This window comes from Podarcis liolepis (assembly GCF_965112155.1).
Source record: "Podarcis liolepis genome assembly, chromosome: 2".
Lineage (NCBI taxonomy): Eukaryota > Metazoa > Chordata > Lepidosauria > Squamata > Lacertidae > Podarcis > Podarcis liolepis.
In genome coordinates, this window is record NC_139555.1 from 41,461,513 (window position 1) to 41,476,987 (window position 15,475).

The following is a 15,475-nucleotide window of genomic DNA, read 5'->3' on the forward strand; positions in this document are numbered from 1 at the left end:
ATCATCATCATCATCTCTGCTGGCCCTACCATTAGGCCAAGTGAGACAGTCACCTCAAGCAGATGCTCAGCGGCAGGTGGCCCCTGGCTCTTTCTCCTGAACCTCTGGCTGCACCCTTCGGTTGGAAGGCAGAGCTGTGTATTCTATGTGGCCTGCCCTACACCCCCATAAGTTGCAGGATGATCTCTTGTTCCTGAAACTGAAGTAAGATTCAACTATCAGTCCAGTCAACTTCTGCATATGGAAAGGAGGGAGCAGTGTATCTCTATCAGAGGCGCCAACTTCGAGAGAGAATGAGGGCCCCGATGTCACGTGTGTGATTTCACATGTGACATCAGAACACTGGGAGGAGCCAGGGGCGGAGCTGAATGCAGTGGCAATGTGGCTTCAGTGGCTGGTGGATTCTCCTCTTCCTGCCACCACCACTGGCCAGGGGCTGCTTCCCTCTTCCTTCCCCTCCATTGGGGGGGGGGGAGGAGGAGATGGCCACTGAAGACACACTGCACTAGGCTCCATCCTTGGCCTCCTCCTCTCCCTTTGAACATTGGGGGGGCATCCCCTTCCCCAAAAATAAGTGGGGGAAGGGTTCGTCCCGTAGGAGATGGCGCCCCTGATCTCTACCATTGGCCTCAGGCATCAAAATGTCTTGGGCCAGTATTCCATAACAAGCCATCTGGATTCTTGAAGCTCAATGATCTGAAAATGCTGCCGTCAAAAGTCCAGGGAGATGTTTGTGATGGCTGTAGCGACATCCCTGCATTCTGCTTACAACATTTCTGCCCTTAACTGTCCTCCCCGCCAGAGCTGAGATAGTCTGAATGCCATCTCACACCGGGAGAGTGTGGCTGAAGGATGGAGAGGTGCAATGGGCCTCTCCTCTGAGACTCTGCTCTCTTCACTTCCCCTGCATTCTCCTTCTTAGTTGCTGCACCTGACACATGGCAACATCCCTTGCACATTTGCCTTTGTCCGATACTGACGGGGCTTTCACAGAATTAACAAAGAGACAGTGTTGGGGCCCCTGTTTCCAAACTTGCATTTAGAGGGGGCTGCCTGTCTGGTTAACACTGATTTAAAGTCGGTGTTTGTTTTCAGGGTGTGTGTAGGTTTTTTTTTTTAACTTCTTTTGCTTGCACCCTGTTGTAATCTGCAGTTGTTCCCATGCATTCTCCACGGGCTCCGAGTCCTGAGGCTCACAAAGGCACAGTCACTTAGCATTAATTCTCTCCTACCCCGAACAGCCAGTGCTCCTCTTTAGCCGTGGTGGGGCTGTGCTTCCCAGGCAGAACCAAGTCATCTATTGAAAAGCAGACCAAAGAAAAGGGACATAATGGATTCTATTGAAGTGGGATCCGTCTCATGGGGTGGGGTGATGAGAGCACAGAGGGGCCTGAGAGCAGAAACTAAGGAGTGTCTCATGAAATCTGGGGTCAGGACTCTTGACAAGGCATGCTCTCTCTCTCTCTCTTATAAGAGTACACACAGGGTGGGCGTTATAGATTGAGTGTGGGAATGCAGAGACAGATGTCTTTCAGAGCCTGTGAATGCTTCACTGAGCACAGTCTATCCAACTATACCTGCCCAGGTGTGGTACAGTACCTGTTTTACATTCATTGCCCCAACTACACATGTATATCAGTTTTATCTGCAGCTACAGGATCTTGCAGCTTCGCTACTACGGACTGGAATTGTTGGCATTTGGGGACTGTCTTTGGCAGTAAACCCTGTGCCTATTTTTGAGTGGTCATTGTTTAGATGACAATGTAAAAAGAAGAAGGAGGTTGGGCAAGCCTGGAGAACGCATGCAAGCAATTTGTACCTACTTGCCCTTCTCATCATCACATAAACCTCCCCACCCCCCATTAATTTATTTTCTTGTTAATTCTCATCAGGGCCGTCTTTAGCATATGCACCACCAGGGTGCAAAGATCTGCCTAGCACCCCCAAATTTAGTTAATTTCATGTGCACAGCACCATTGAGAATGACAAGCGCCGCCGTTGTGAATGACAAGCGCTGTCGTGAATGACAAGCACCACCACTGGCGCGGTACGTCTTTGGTAAATGAGCGCACAAAGTCGGAAGTCCTTTAGTGAAACAGTAGGTATACATTTCAGGTGCCTCAGGGTTCTGTCCTCTCCCCCATACTTTTTAACATCTACATGAAGCCACTGGGAGAGATCATCAGGGGGTTTGGGCTGGGTATCCATCAATATGCGGATGATACCCAGCTCTACCTCTCTTTTAAATCATTAGCAGTGAAGGCAGTAAAGGTCCTGTGTGAGTGTCTGGAGGTGGCTGGAGGATGGATGGCAGCTAACGGATTGAGGTTGAATCCTGACAAGATTCTAGGGGGATGGGGCGGACTGGTGTGGAGGACTCCCTGGTCCTGAATGGGGCAACTGTGCCCCTGAAGGACCAGGTGCACAGCCTGGGAGTCATTTTGGACTCACAGCTGTCCATGGAGGTGCAGGTCAATTCTGTATCCAGGGCAGCTGTCTACCAGCTCCATCTGGTATGAAGACTGAGACCCTATCTGCCTGCAGACTGTCCCACCAGAGTGGTGCATGCTCTAGTTATCTCCTGCTTGGACTACTGCAATGCGCTCTACGTGGTGCTTGGAAGGTAACCCAGAAACTACAACTAATACAGAATGCAGCAGCTAGACTAGTGACTGGGAATGGCTGCCGAGACCATATAACACCAGTCCTGAAAGACCTACATTGGCTCCCAGTACGTTTCCGAGCACAATTCAAAGTGTTGGTGCTGACCTTTAAAGTCCTAAACGGCCTCGGTCCAGTATACCTGAAGGAGCGTCTCCACCCTCATCATTCTGCCCGGACACTGAGTTCCTGCACTGAGGGCCTTCTGGCGGTTCCCTCACTGAGAGGAGCAAAGCTACAGGGAACCAGGCAGAGGGCCTTCTCGGTAGTGGCACCTGCCCTGTGGAACACCCTCCCATCAGATGTCAAAGAGATAAACAACTACCTGACATTTAGAAGAAATCTGAAGGCAGCCCTGTTTAGGGAAGTTTTTAATGTATAACATTTTAATGTATTTTTAATCTTTGTTGGAAGCTGCCCAGAGTGGCTGGGGGATAGTACAATTAGTGAAGTCCACACAAAGAAATGATACACCTTATTCAAAACATTCCTGCCACCCCCACCCGATTCTCCTTTCTGCCTTTCCAGTCACTCAATAAGGCACCTACATACTTATGAAGACATATGCCTGTCTGTCTTGATAGCAGAGCCACATCTGACAATATGGTAATTGCTAGTGCTTCCGTAACACCATTCCAAAGAAATCTCTTCTGTGCTCCATTGATCAGGAGTTAGGAAATGGAAATATTCCAGAATGTTTACATCTGTTCCACATAAGAATGTATAGAACCATTGCTGTGAACCTTAATTTGGTGACTGTACATACTCATTTCAGAGTTGCACAGCAGCATGAAGTGAGTAGTAGGGTCACACGTAGATATTTGATTGTGGTTGTGAGAATGCTGATATTGCAAGAATATGCGCTGGCTGTGCAAGGAACACATGGAGACAGTGACACTTTCACACACACACACCAGAATCAGAAATGAACAACAGTGAGGCTTGGGCTCCTGCGTATCCTCTGCCACTTCTGCTGTGCACAAGGGAAAGAGATTTACAAGTTTCCACTTCTGGTTTGTAACAAATCATAGTTTGGTATTAATTTGCAAAATCCCAAATCAGGTCAATTTTTTATGTGAAAACCTTCAAAGCCAAAACAAAATGCATACTTGGATGAAAGTCCCCAGTCAGTCAGTTCAGAAGCAGGGAATACAAATGGATGGTTTGAAAGAAGGTGACACTCGTTTTCCCATTTCTGGCTGTTTCATTTCATTTACAAAATTTCAGACTGTAACTCAGGTGCCATCATTCAGATTACAGAATTCGGATGTCAAGACGTTGAGATCTGCTTTAACCAACTTCTTCGAAAGCTCTCTTTGCAGCTGCCAAACGAAAAAAGGTTTTGAATTCAAATACCTTTTCTCACATTTCTTCTAGCTCTGGGGTTGTTTTTTTAAATTAAGGTGATAATTTATTTCAAGGCATTAGTCAAAAATAATGGAAATAATGAAATGTCTTAACATGTATGAACTAATGGGCATAGCCAGGATTTTTGTTGGGGCAGGGGGAGGCAGCCAAAGTTGTTAAGCTTTTTTTAAGGAAATCAGAGGTAAAATTACCCTCTAAATAGGCAGGCAGCTAAGATGTGGTGAGTATCTCACTGGTGGTGGTGGTGTTGCAGAGCAGGGCGGCACTCCCTGTTTTGCCTCTAATGGCAAAATGGGACATACCACCCCTGACCTCAGGATTCCAGAACTAACAGCTGTCTGTTTGGAGGGAAGGAAGGCAAGGACCAACAGCCCAGATGGGGCTCTCTAGCTTAGGGTGGAGGTGTGTGATTCCTCAGCTGGGGTAGGGCAGGACAGGTGAGCCTCACAGGCCTCGTCAACCCCAGAAGCTATAACAGGAAAGCCGTCCTGGCCAGGCCTGCGTCTGCACAAAAGAACAGTATTAAAATAAAAAGTTTGCCTTTCAGGTAGCTTTCCCTTTAAACTACTGTACATGTAAGCGGGAATCTGATCTTTTCCCACTTACAGTAACAACTTGTGTGTATTTTGAAGCGAAAAGTGGTGATCTTTCCACATTTACCAGTTTATTATTTACCTATGTATGCATTTATTACTACATTTATATCTCACCTTTTCTCCAGTGTAGCTTAAGGTAGCATACACTTTCCCATTTTATCCTCACAACAACCCTGTGAGGGAGTCACTGACAGGCCCAAGGTCACCCAGAGAATTGCATGGCTGAGTGGGGATTTGAATCCTAGCCCAACACCGTTAAGCCCTGCACCCAGATCCCCTGGCTCACTAGGTAGAGCATGAGACTCTTAAGTCCAGGGTCATGGATTCAAGATGTTGGGTGAAAGATTCCTGCATTGCAAGGGGTTGGTGACCCTTGTGGCCCTTTCCTCCCTACAATTCTATGATTCTATAATTCTATTATTCTGCCACACTGGTAGGATGTTGACATTCATGTGTGTTTTGTACTGGGGTGTCTGTACCAGAGTGCTTTGTTGTTGCTTAGTCGTTTAGTCATGTCCGACTCTTCGTGACCCCATGGACCAGAGCACGCCAGGCACTCCTGTCTTCCACTGCCTCCCGCAGTTTGGTCAAACTCATGTTAGTAGCTTCGAGAACACTGTCCAACCATCTTGTCCTCTGTCATCCCCTTCTCCTTGTGCCCTCAATCTTGTACCAGAGTGCAACATATCTAATAATGAGAAGCAGCCATTAAACACACACTTAATTAAGGTAAGTGCCCAGTTTCACAGGCAGTGCTCTGCTTCTGCCATAGCAATTTATATCGCTGTGCTTCCGGCCTGGGGTTTCTAATGAAGATGAGGACAGCTGCAGCAGCCTTCTCAATGCCTCTGGCTTAATGCCCGCTGGATATATGGTGTCTATGAGGAAGGAAGCTACTGCACACCTCTCTAAAGCCTTGCCATAAAGGAAGTGCCCATGGAATGCCCTCTCTGTTATGGTTCCTGTGCCACAATATGGCAGGACTGCTGCTGGCTATAAAGACCAATGAGAATAGGCCAACTCAGATCCACAGTGCATCAGTTCCCAGGCACTACTTTCTCCCCGCCCCCTTCCCCATAAAGGCCCATGTAATGGATTCAAAGCCATTGATATTCCAGCAATGGAAGGAAACTCGCTTTTCAAATGCAAATCGCCCCACAGGAATGATCGTGGGATTTTGCCAGGGAGATGAGCCTCCCTGTTGCTGGGTAACAATTTTTTCAACAGAAGAGAGCAATTGCTCTTTGCAGCGCTGGGGGTTAGTAATCAAGCCCAAGCCACCCCTGCAGTACAGGATCCATCATTGTGGATCCGGCAGGCAATCCACAATGACAAGAACTGCCTGCAGCAGCTGTAGGTAGTAAAACAATGGGCATTGCTTTGATTGTGCAAAAGTAGTCAGATCAGACCACTGATCCATCTTGGCTTTCAGGCATGAGTCTCCCCCAGCCCTATTCTGGAAATGTCAGAACTTGAGCCTGAGAGAAAACATGATGGGGGGGGGATCACAGATGGGGTCTCGCCTTACCTTTCTTTCAAGGTGGTCAAGGGATGTTTGTAAGCGTACCTCCTTTCATTCTACAAATAATATCTCTGGTGGTCTGCACTTTGCAGCTTCCCTTTCCTTAAAAGCTCATGTTGTCCTCAGCAGGTCTTTCTAGAGAGGAAGAGTGCCCACCACAGTTCTTATTTATTTAAGCTAAGTTGTTTTACTTTTAAAGGAACCAGTTGTTTTTTTACTTTTAAAGAAACCAGTTTGTTTTCCTAAGGAATGCCTTTTTCTTGAGATAGTCCCTTTTTAAAATGAACTTTCCAAGCTCCGTGAAAGACTCCAGACCTAAAAGACACTTTCTGATGGTCACTATTTTTGGGTGAGACTCAATCACATACCAGCAAATTCAGGCCTTGCAATTATAGCAGACTGGGAAGTCTTACACGAGAACCTCGCTTTCCCAAAATATCAGACTTTTGTGATAAGGAAAGTGATGGGGAGATGTGCTGGCTAGTGTGAGATAGCTCTTGCTTTGACACAAGGTCATCTCTCCTCCCCACAAACAAATCAACGAACAGGTAATCTGGAAGCACCCTTATTTGCTAAGAAGAAAGAAAGAAAGAAGCTGACCTGAGAAACTGCTATAGGTAAAGGACCCCTGGACGGTTAAGTCCAGTCAAAGGTGACTCTGGGGTTGTGGCACTCACCTCGCTTTTCAGGCCGAGGGAGCCAGCGTTTGTCCACAGACAGCTTTTCCGGGTCATGTGGCCAGCATGACTAAACTGCTTCTGGCTCAATGGAGCACTGTTATGGAAGCCAGAGCGCACAGAAACACAGTTTACCTCCCCGCCACAGCAGTACCTATTTATCTACTTGCACTGGTGTGCTTTTGAACTGCTAGGTTGACAGGAGCTGGGACAGAGCAACGGATGCTCACCCTAGAAGCTCACCCTAACTTTCCCTAGAAGCTTCTAGGAAACAGCAGCAACCCCTACCCTGCTATTTAACATGGCAGAAAGAAGGTGAGGAAACCATTCAGTGCACTATTGCTGGATTTAAAAGGACCTAAGAGAAGGCAGGCAGGGCCTCCAAGGAGCGCCTCTTGCTCAGACAAACTCCTCCACGGCCAGCAAGAATAATAATCCGATTTGCTCCTGCGCCTTAAAGAGCTGGAGCTGCTTGGAGGGTTCCCATCAGGGTTCAATTGGATACCGAGTTAAGCAGGAATTACCTCTCATGGGTATATAATCAGGGATAAAACCATCTAAATCTTGAGGGAAGAAATTAGGTTTATTGGACATACTGGAGAAAATTACATTGTAGGCACAGATGCAGAAAGGCACAGAGAGACAGGGAGTTTGGGGGTGGGGGACAGAAAGGAGGAGGGGGAAGATGGATAGTACTTAATCCCAATTGCCAGTTCTTCCTGTCTCCTTATTAACACCATCAGCATCTTTGCTGAGGTGCTGCTGAGCTGACACTCTAGATTATGAAAGTAAATTAACCCCTAACCTCCTTTGCTTGATGGTGGAAACTGCATGCTTGTTCCCACTCCTGGGGAGAGAACAGCAAGGCTCTGGTGACTGTCCTGTTGTTTTGTAAATTAGAGAGAGGAGGAGGAAGTTGGTGCCTTATTCCCCCTTTTAATGACAGGAAAGGGAAAAAATTGAATGAGAAGCCCAAGGAACAGTGCGACTGCTGGGTTATATTCCCTTCCTGCTCATCTCCCATTACCTCACAATGCAGAAAACAGCTTCTCTCTCCTCCACTGTCACCTCCCTTGCCTAAATAAGAAGATGCCACTGAGATCATTCAGGCTGACCCAGTGTAGGCTGTCAGGCCTCAAGGGCTCCCCCACCCCAGATGCCCCCCCAATTGTTCCTTTGTCATAGGCCCTTATAAAAAGTACTCACAAGGGAAATGTGTGTGTGTGTGTGTGTGCAATATTTGATTTGTGTCTACATGCAGTGGAACCTCGGGTTGCGAACACGATCCATGCGGGAGGCACGTTCACTACCCGCAGCGCTGCGTCTGCGCACATGTGGGTCGCGATCCGGCGCTTCTGCGCATGCGCAAAGCACAATTTAGCGCTTATGCGCATGCATGAGCGTCAGAACCCGGAAGTAACCTGTTCCAGTACTTCCGGGTTCGGTGCAGTGTGCAACCCGAAATCGTGTAAACTGAAGCGTCTGTAACCCGAGGTACCACTGTATTATGCTTTGCTTGCCTTACTTTTCCCCCACATACCTCCAGCAACTCTTCCTCCCTTACAATATCCCCACCTAGGGAAAATAAAACCCTCAAGAACAACCAGTGCTGCTGGATGAGGCCAAAATAAGATGTACCGTATTTTTCACTCTATAAGATGCACCAGACCACAAGATGCGCCTAGTTTTTGGAGGAGGAAAACAAGAAAAAAAATATTCTGAATCTCAGAAGCCAGAACAGCAAGAGGGATCGCTGCGCAGTGAAAGCAGCAATCCCTCTTGCTGTTCTGGCTTCTGGGATAGCTGCGCAGCCTGCATTCGCTCCGTAAGACGCACACACATTTCCCCTTACTTTGTAGGAGGGAAAAAGTGAGTCTTATAGAGCAAAAAGTAGTTCAGGATCTCACAGTGGCCAGTTAGATGCCCTAATGAGAAGCTCACAGGGAAGACCTGTGGGGGGCGGGGACCTCTTTCTGTCGCTCCCCAGCAACTAGTATTCAGAGGCCTGCTATCTCTGATCTGGAAGGAAACATATAAGTCATCATGACCAGTAACCACTGATAGCTGCATAACCTTCATGAATTTAACTTCGTCTTACAGGTGTCTGGTTTGGTCGCCATATCTAGTGATAGCAAATTCCATCGTTTAACTGTACACTGTGAATACATATGTTCTCTTGCCTGTCTTGAATCTTCTACTATTCATCTTAATTGGATGATCCTGAATTCTAGTATTATTGGGGGACGGGGCTTCTCTTTCTTCACTTTCTCCACACTTCTGTCATGTTTCCCCTCCCCCCATCTACTGGCCTCTTTTTTCCTAATCTAACAAGCCCCAAACAGTGCCACTGTTGCTTCAGTCCCCTTCATCATTTTGCTTGCCCCTTCCCCAGCTCCAAAATATTCATATTGCGCTGCATACTGATGGCTTCCTTCAGCTAAGATGCAGTACCAGTCAGATAAGCATGAATGAAGTCAGGTTCTGGAGGAGGCCAGCTAGTCTTTCTTCTGGGACACCGAAGGTTGATTGATTTCGTTTCGTTTTGGCTGACTTACGACTTTTCCCTATTGTCTTCCTTCAGAGACAGTGTGGCGTCAGCAGTCCCTTTCATGGTGTGGTTTTTTAAAAAATGTTATGCAATACATACTTAGTCATACGCACTGAGCCAGGTTAAAGGAATCTGCTAGATCACATTCTTGACCTCCCATTCTTAACCATATTCCTTAGCTGCCACAATGTTGGCCACGGAAAAGATGCACTCAGATTCACACACACACACACACACACACACACACACACACATATATACACACACGTGTGCAGCCACCCATGCTCTTTCAATGATCTGCAAGCTCCTTTGGAGTATAGAGAGCATTCGGTTTCTCCTGACAACTTGAAGAGCCATATATTTTAATTTACAGCAGCTGGGAAAATAGCCACTGCCTGCTGCTTAGGATAGAAAGGGAAGTTGTCAGCATGAACTGCAGCAATTTTTTAAGACCTTCCGAGTAGCGAGACAGATGGCTACATCCTTTTTATTGGGATGCTCCATATAATTAGACCATTCCGGAGACCCCAACTTGACCTGTACTGTAGCCCTTACTTTCATCATCTCGTGCTGCTGACCTGGGTGTAGTTTAGTACTCATCTGTAGACCCCCTTTGCTTAGGTTAGGGGAAAGTTCTTGAGGATGGGAGGGGGCAGTGTAAGTGGAAACATCCCTGCCCTTTCCAAATGAGTCTGGTATTCATCCCAAAGTGGTAGCCTGACCTGTACCCCACCATCTCCATCCCCACAAGCTCCACCAGATGGCTGGAGTTGGATTTCCATCCAGACAGTCGAAGCAAAGATAGGTCAGTCGGGCGCTAGCTTAGTGCTTCCTTGTTACGGATCTCAGACAGGCGGGGAAGGATAAAAAGCATCAGCTGGTGGCAGGTTTACTGAGGCCGACTAGTAAAGCAGACAGTTGGTTTGTGACTTTTATGTCGAGCCCTCTCCTCTGGACTGTGCAAGCTGTGTAACGCTGGGAGCAGAGCATGAAACAGAATCAATCCCCCTCCCTTCCCCCTACAGTGTACAAATCCAGTGTTAAAGTACAGCAGTTCAAAAAAGAAAAGGCTAAATATGTCATGCTTTCCTCCTGACTGACCCGTGCCCTCTCCTGCCACCTGGAATCCAGGATCCACTCACATTACAAACCTAAATCCACTTAAGAGCTGAGATTGCAGTTTTCTAGTTCTGAGAGCGCACAGTTTGAGATCTTTTGTCCCCTCCTTCACAGATCTCTCATTCCCAGAATTCCTTCACAGGGGAAAGGTGGTAGCTCAGTGACAGAGCATCTGCTTTGAATTCCATCCCACAATACCTTCTTTCTTGTTTTGTTGCACTCTGATATAGGCTGTAGGGCCCCTCTTGGCCTAGAGACAGCACCTGCTCCTTTAACAGTTCCAAGGTGCACTAATTGCCTTTACCTAATAAAGGCTCACTGGTCAAATAGCTGCATTTCCTGAGCATACAGAGAGTAGCACTGGAATACATCTGGACTAAGGGCTTATACAGAAATCATTTCCCCAAGCCAAGCCTTCACTAATTGTCCTTCAGACAACACACAATCACACACAGTGCAAAGCCTTTCTCTCAACTCCCTTTGCTGTTCTCTCACCACCTGAGCCCATCTTTCTTCCTGGAACATCAGTGTTGGTAGCTGCACCAGAAATTTCACATTCCGCCTGATCCTGCAGACCTCCCACACACATTCTTAAACCAGAGGATGTCTTCTTACCTCCTCCTGGATCTCAGCCTTCCTTTGGTGGCAAGCAAAGAAGATCTCTCTCCTAAGAGGCGCAGGGACACGTGAATTGCCTGTTATCTTCTTTAGGCAAACAAAGGTGCTCATCCTACAAAAATGAAGGAGGAGGCTTGAGGCAATTGAAAGGATTGGGAAACACACCCTCATCACCAGATCTCCTCCTGTGGTTCATTATGCAGTTGTCCTAAGCCTTTGGGAAGTAGATAATCAAGCTGTTAGCTGCAGGCGTGGCCTGCTTACAATGAGGACAGCTTGGAGCTACTGGCATCTTTAAGATATTAATTCCACCTTTGAAGTTCTCACTTTGAGGGCCCCTGGGGACTCATAATGCAAAGAGTGGCATGTATGAGCTTCTCAAAAACTTGCCCATGCCATAGCTGCACTGGGCATTGCCAGGATGCAGTCCAAGTGTTAGCATGCCCCTGGCCCTGCAGCTGGGTTATTTTTTTTTCCTAAGCAAAGAGTAAATGACCTAAGAGATGAACACAAGGCGAGGGTTGTTGATGCCTGCAGAAACAGATCTCTGCAGCACCTGGCTTTTTTGATCTGCTCCAGCATGGAAAGAGCCTGGGGTTCCCTTTTCCTGCCAGCGCCAAATGCCAGCTGGCATCACCTGGGATTTGTGGGCGGAAGAAAATAGATGCCTCGAGAGATAGGGCCATAGTTCCCAGCTGATGCGTCCCTTTTGTTTTAAGATGTCTTGGTGTCCCACCTCACAGATAAGAAGGTTCAGCAGAGCTGATTCTTGAAGCTGATTCCCATCAAGGAGCTGCCAGGTTTCAACTCACTTTGGAAATTGTTGTCCACCCCATTAAACTATTTTAGAACAGTGCATAGCAGATGCCACCACTTTTCACTTCTCAGGAGACAAGAACTTTGTTCAGCTTAGTTCTAGGATGATCTATGAGGTCTCAGCTTCTTCAGAAAAAAAACACCATTCTGACTGTCTTTTAGTAGCACCTATCTCTCTCTCAGGGGATGCAGGTGGCGCTGTGGATTAAACCACAGAGCCTAGGGCTTGCCGATCAGAAGGTCGGCGGTTCGAATCCCCGCGACGGGGTGAGCTCCCGTTGCTCAGTCCCAGCTCCTGCCAACCTAGCAGTTCGAAAGCACGTCAGAGTGCAAGTAGATAAATAGGTACCGCTCTGGCAGGAAGATAAATTTCTGTGCGCTGCTCTGCTTTGCCAGAAGTGGCTTAGTCATGCTGGCCACATGACCCAGAAGCTGTATGTCGGCTCTCTCGGCCAATAAAGCGAGATGAGTGCCGCAACCTCAGAGTCGTCCGCGACTGGACCTAATGGTCAGGGGTACCTTTACCTTTACTCTCTCTCTCAGCATGAAACCACTTGGAACAACTTTTGGATTCATGGCTATGGACTTACTTTCCCAAATTTTTATAATGACCTCCAGTAAGAACATAAGACTGCAAGAAGAACCCTCTGGCATCAGGCCAGCATCCTGCTTCCACCATGGCCAACCAGGTGCCTCTGAAAAGCCCATATGCAGACATGAATGCAATAACACTATTCCCATGCAAATTCCCCAGCAACTAGAATCTGATGTTGAAGTAGTATACAGCCCTTATGAATAGCAGCCACTGATAAGCCTTCTCCTCCATGGATTGGTCTAACTCCCTTTCAATGTCATTCATAGTCAGCTGTGGCAGCAAATTCCATAGTTTAGCTACGCACTCTGTGAAGAAATACCGTATTTTTTGCACCATAACACTCACTTTTTTCCTCCTAGAAAGTAAGGGGAAATGTCTGTGCGTGTTATGGAGCGAATGCCTACGGATGGTGGGGGGATCTGCTGCAGTCGTGAGCAGAGGATCCATGGTTCCCCTTCCTTCCCTCCTCTGTGGCTCGCTTTGAAACAGCAAAGCGGGAGAAGAGCCGCTGCCAGGGATGAGTGGGGAGGAGGGAGAAAAGCAGAGCCTGCTCGCTTTAAAGGAGCAAAGTGGGAGAGGAGAGGAGCCATCTCCCCTTATACCCCTCTTCTTCATTATTAGCAGCATCCTTCTCCACCCACCCCACGCGTGCTCCTTGTCCCCTTAAACCCCTCTTCTGCATTCTTAGCAGCATCCTTCTCCACCCACCCCACGTGTGCTCCTTGTCCCTTGAGTGCTTTTCCTTCCCTCCCCACTTAAAACATGGTTACAAAACACTGATCCACATGGATCCTCAGGATTTTTGCATTGGGCTACTCCAAACTCACTGTCAGATCACATGTCTGTGGCCACAGCATGAACCACAAAAATCATGCATCCACTGTTTCATTTAGAATATTTTTTTCTTGTTTTCCTCCTCTAAAAACTACCTGCGTGTTATGGTCGGGTGCGTGTTATAGAGCGAAAAATACGGTACTTCCCTTTGTCATTTCCCAGTCTCTTACCGATTGGCTTCACTGGGTGATTCTAGGCTGTGTATACACCATACATTTAAACACACACACCTCAAAGAATATTGGGAACTGTAGTTCACGCCCCACAGAGCTACAATTCCCAGCACCCTTAAAAAAACTACAGTTCACAGGATTCTTTGAAGGGGTGTGTGTTTGACTGTGCTTTCTATGTATGGTGTGTACACAGACTCGGAGAGGAAGAAAAACTCTCTATCCAGTTTCTCCACATGATACACATGCATATCTTTCTTTACTTCTATAATCTCCACCACGCACTCTTGCTAAAAAGGCCCCCAACACTGTAAACGCTGTTCCTCGCGGGGGCGTTACTGCAGCCCCTGGTTATTTTCCTTGCCCTTTCCTGCTATTCAGAAGAAAGTATTTGATGAAAACGAGTTTTAGGATTTGCACAAGTAGCCTAAACTACCACAAAGGCTTCGGATGTCCTGCATTGCCCTAATCTGAGAATATGCACTGGTTAGACTAGAAACAACACATTGTCCTTTGCAACTCAGAGCCCTATTTCACACCCAGAAGCATAAATCTAAGCATAAATCTTGTTTGAGGCATGAGAATAATCTGGCGAGGGAGTCTCAAACAGAGAGGCATAAGCACAGTCTCTTGAACCCCAAGGCAATGCATGCTGAAACTTAAACAAAGAAATGTTTATTTAAGAAGAAAGAAGCATTATAGTCATTGGCCTCATAGAGAGAAAAAGCAGCATAGAACTTGCATGGCTTTATTGTGCTCAACCGACTCCTGCACACTGCCAGGTTGCCCGGACTAGTGGGAGTGGCATGACCTGTGACCCCCAGCTGTGCTCCGTGATGGAATCCATATGAAAAAATTAGAATGCGACACCAACAGAGCCGTCTTTCCTATTGGGCTTACTGGCACGTTGCGCCAGGGCGCTGGCCTCTCAGGGGCGCCCCAGCGAGGGGGGAGCTGCGCGGCTTTGCTGGCGGCCTCCCCTTTCTCTGCACGCCCACTAGCTATGCCCTGTCAACCTGGCAGGTGTGCAGCTTGCCTCCTGTGATGGCCTGGGACTAGGGCTCAGACTCGGAACTGGAGGAGTCTCAGTCTGCACCGGATTCTCTGCCTCAGGTGGCATCTGAACCAAGTCTGGGCCTGATTCTGAAGAGCCCCAGTCTGCACAGGTTCCCCTGCAACAAGCTCCAGCTGGGCCGAGTCAGGGGCCTGAGCCTGCCCTGGCTCCAGATGCGGGGATTACATTGTTACCCTCTGCTGGGCAATCGCGTACAGCTGCTCCACTATCAGTTGGGTCAGGAGAGGCTGAGGCGGCCTCTGGGTCTACTAACCCACCAACATCACCTGAGCTGCAGAGACTCGGGTCTGAGAGAAGGAGAGACCTGAGTCCTCGCAGGAGGAGTGCTTGCCTTCGGGCGAGACAGGTAGGTGAGTCACCGGGGGATCAGGACTGGCCGCTACCCTGACAAAGATAAAAGACTGTCTGCCCCGCCACAGGTTGTGGGAGCAATGTTGCTGTATGCTAGATCCTGCCTGAGACCCTGTGCCTGACCTAGCCTGGTTTCCTGCCTTGTGTCTTGCCTTGGCCCTGTTGGACTGACTCCTCGTGGAATCCTTGGATTCGGGACCAGACCTGGACCACGTTGTTCGGGTTAACCCCCAGGCCCAGCACACCTCCCAAGCCTTTGTGGGAGGAGAGCGATCCCCGCAGAGGCTTAGGATGGAAGATGCGCCCTGCCAACTATATGGCTGGCGGATGTGCATCTTCCTTCCCAAGCCTCCGCGGGAGGAGAGTGATCCCCACAGAGGCTTGGGAAAAGGTCAACAACTCTGGGAAACGGGCAGTGGCGTAGCGTGGGTTGTCAGCACCCGGGGCAAGGCAAGTAATTTGCGCCCCCTAACCCATGGATTTGTGCCCCCTAACCCTAACCCCCAGATGTTGCGCCCGCTGCGG

General features: G+C 48.1%; 1 protein-coding gene across 1 annotated transcript in view; it reads right to left on the reverse strand.

Annotated features, from left to right (window-relative positions):
• NDEL1 (nudE neurodevelopment protein 1 like 1) overlaps positions 1-11,259 on the reverse strand; it is a 47,255-nt gene extending 35,996 nt beyond the window's left edge. Inside the window, exon 1 of the transcript XR_014522124.1 lies at positions 11,107-11,259. The gene's annotated coding sequence lies outside the window, so the exon portion shown is untranslated. The remainder of the gene's footprint in view (positions 1-11,106) is intronic.
• Positions 11,260-15,475: the final 4,216 nt, after the last annotated feature.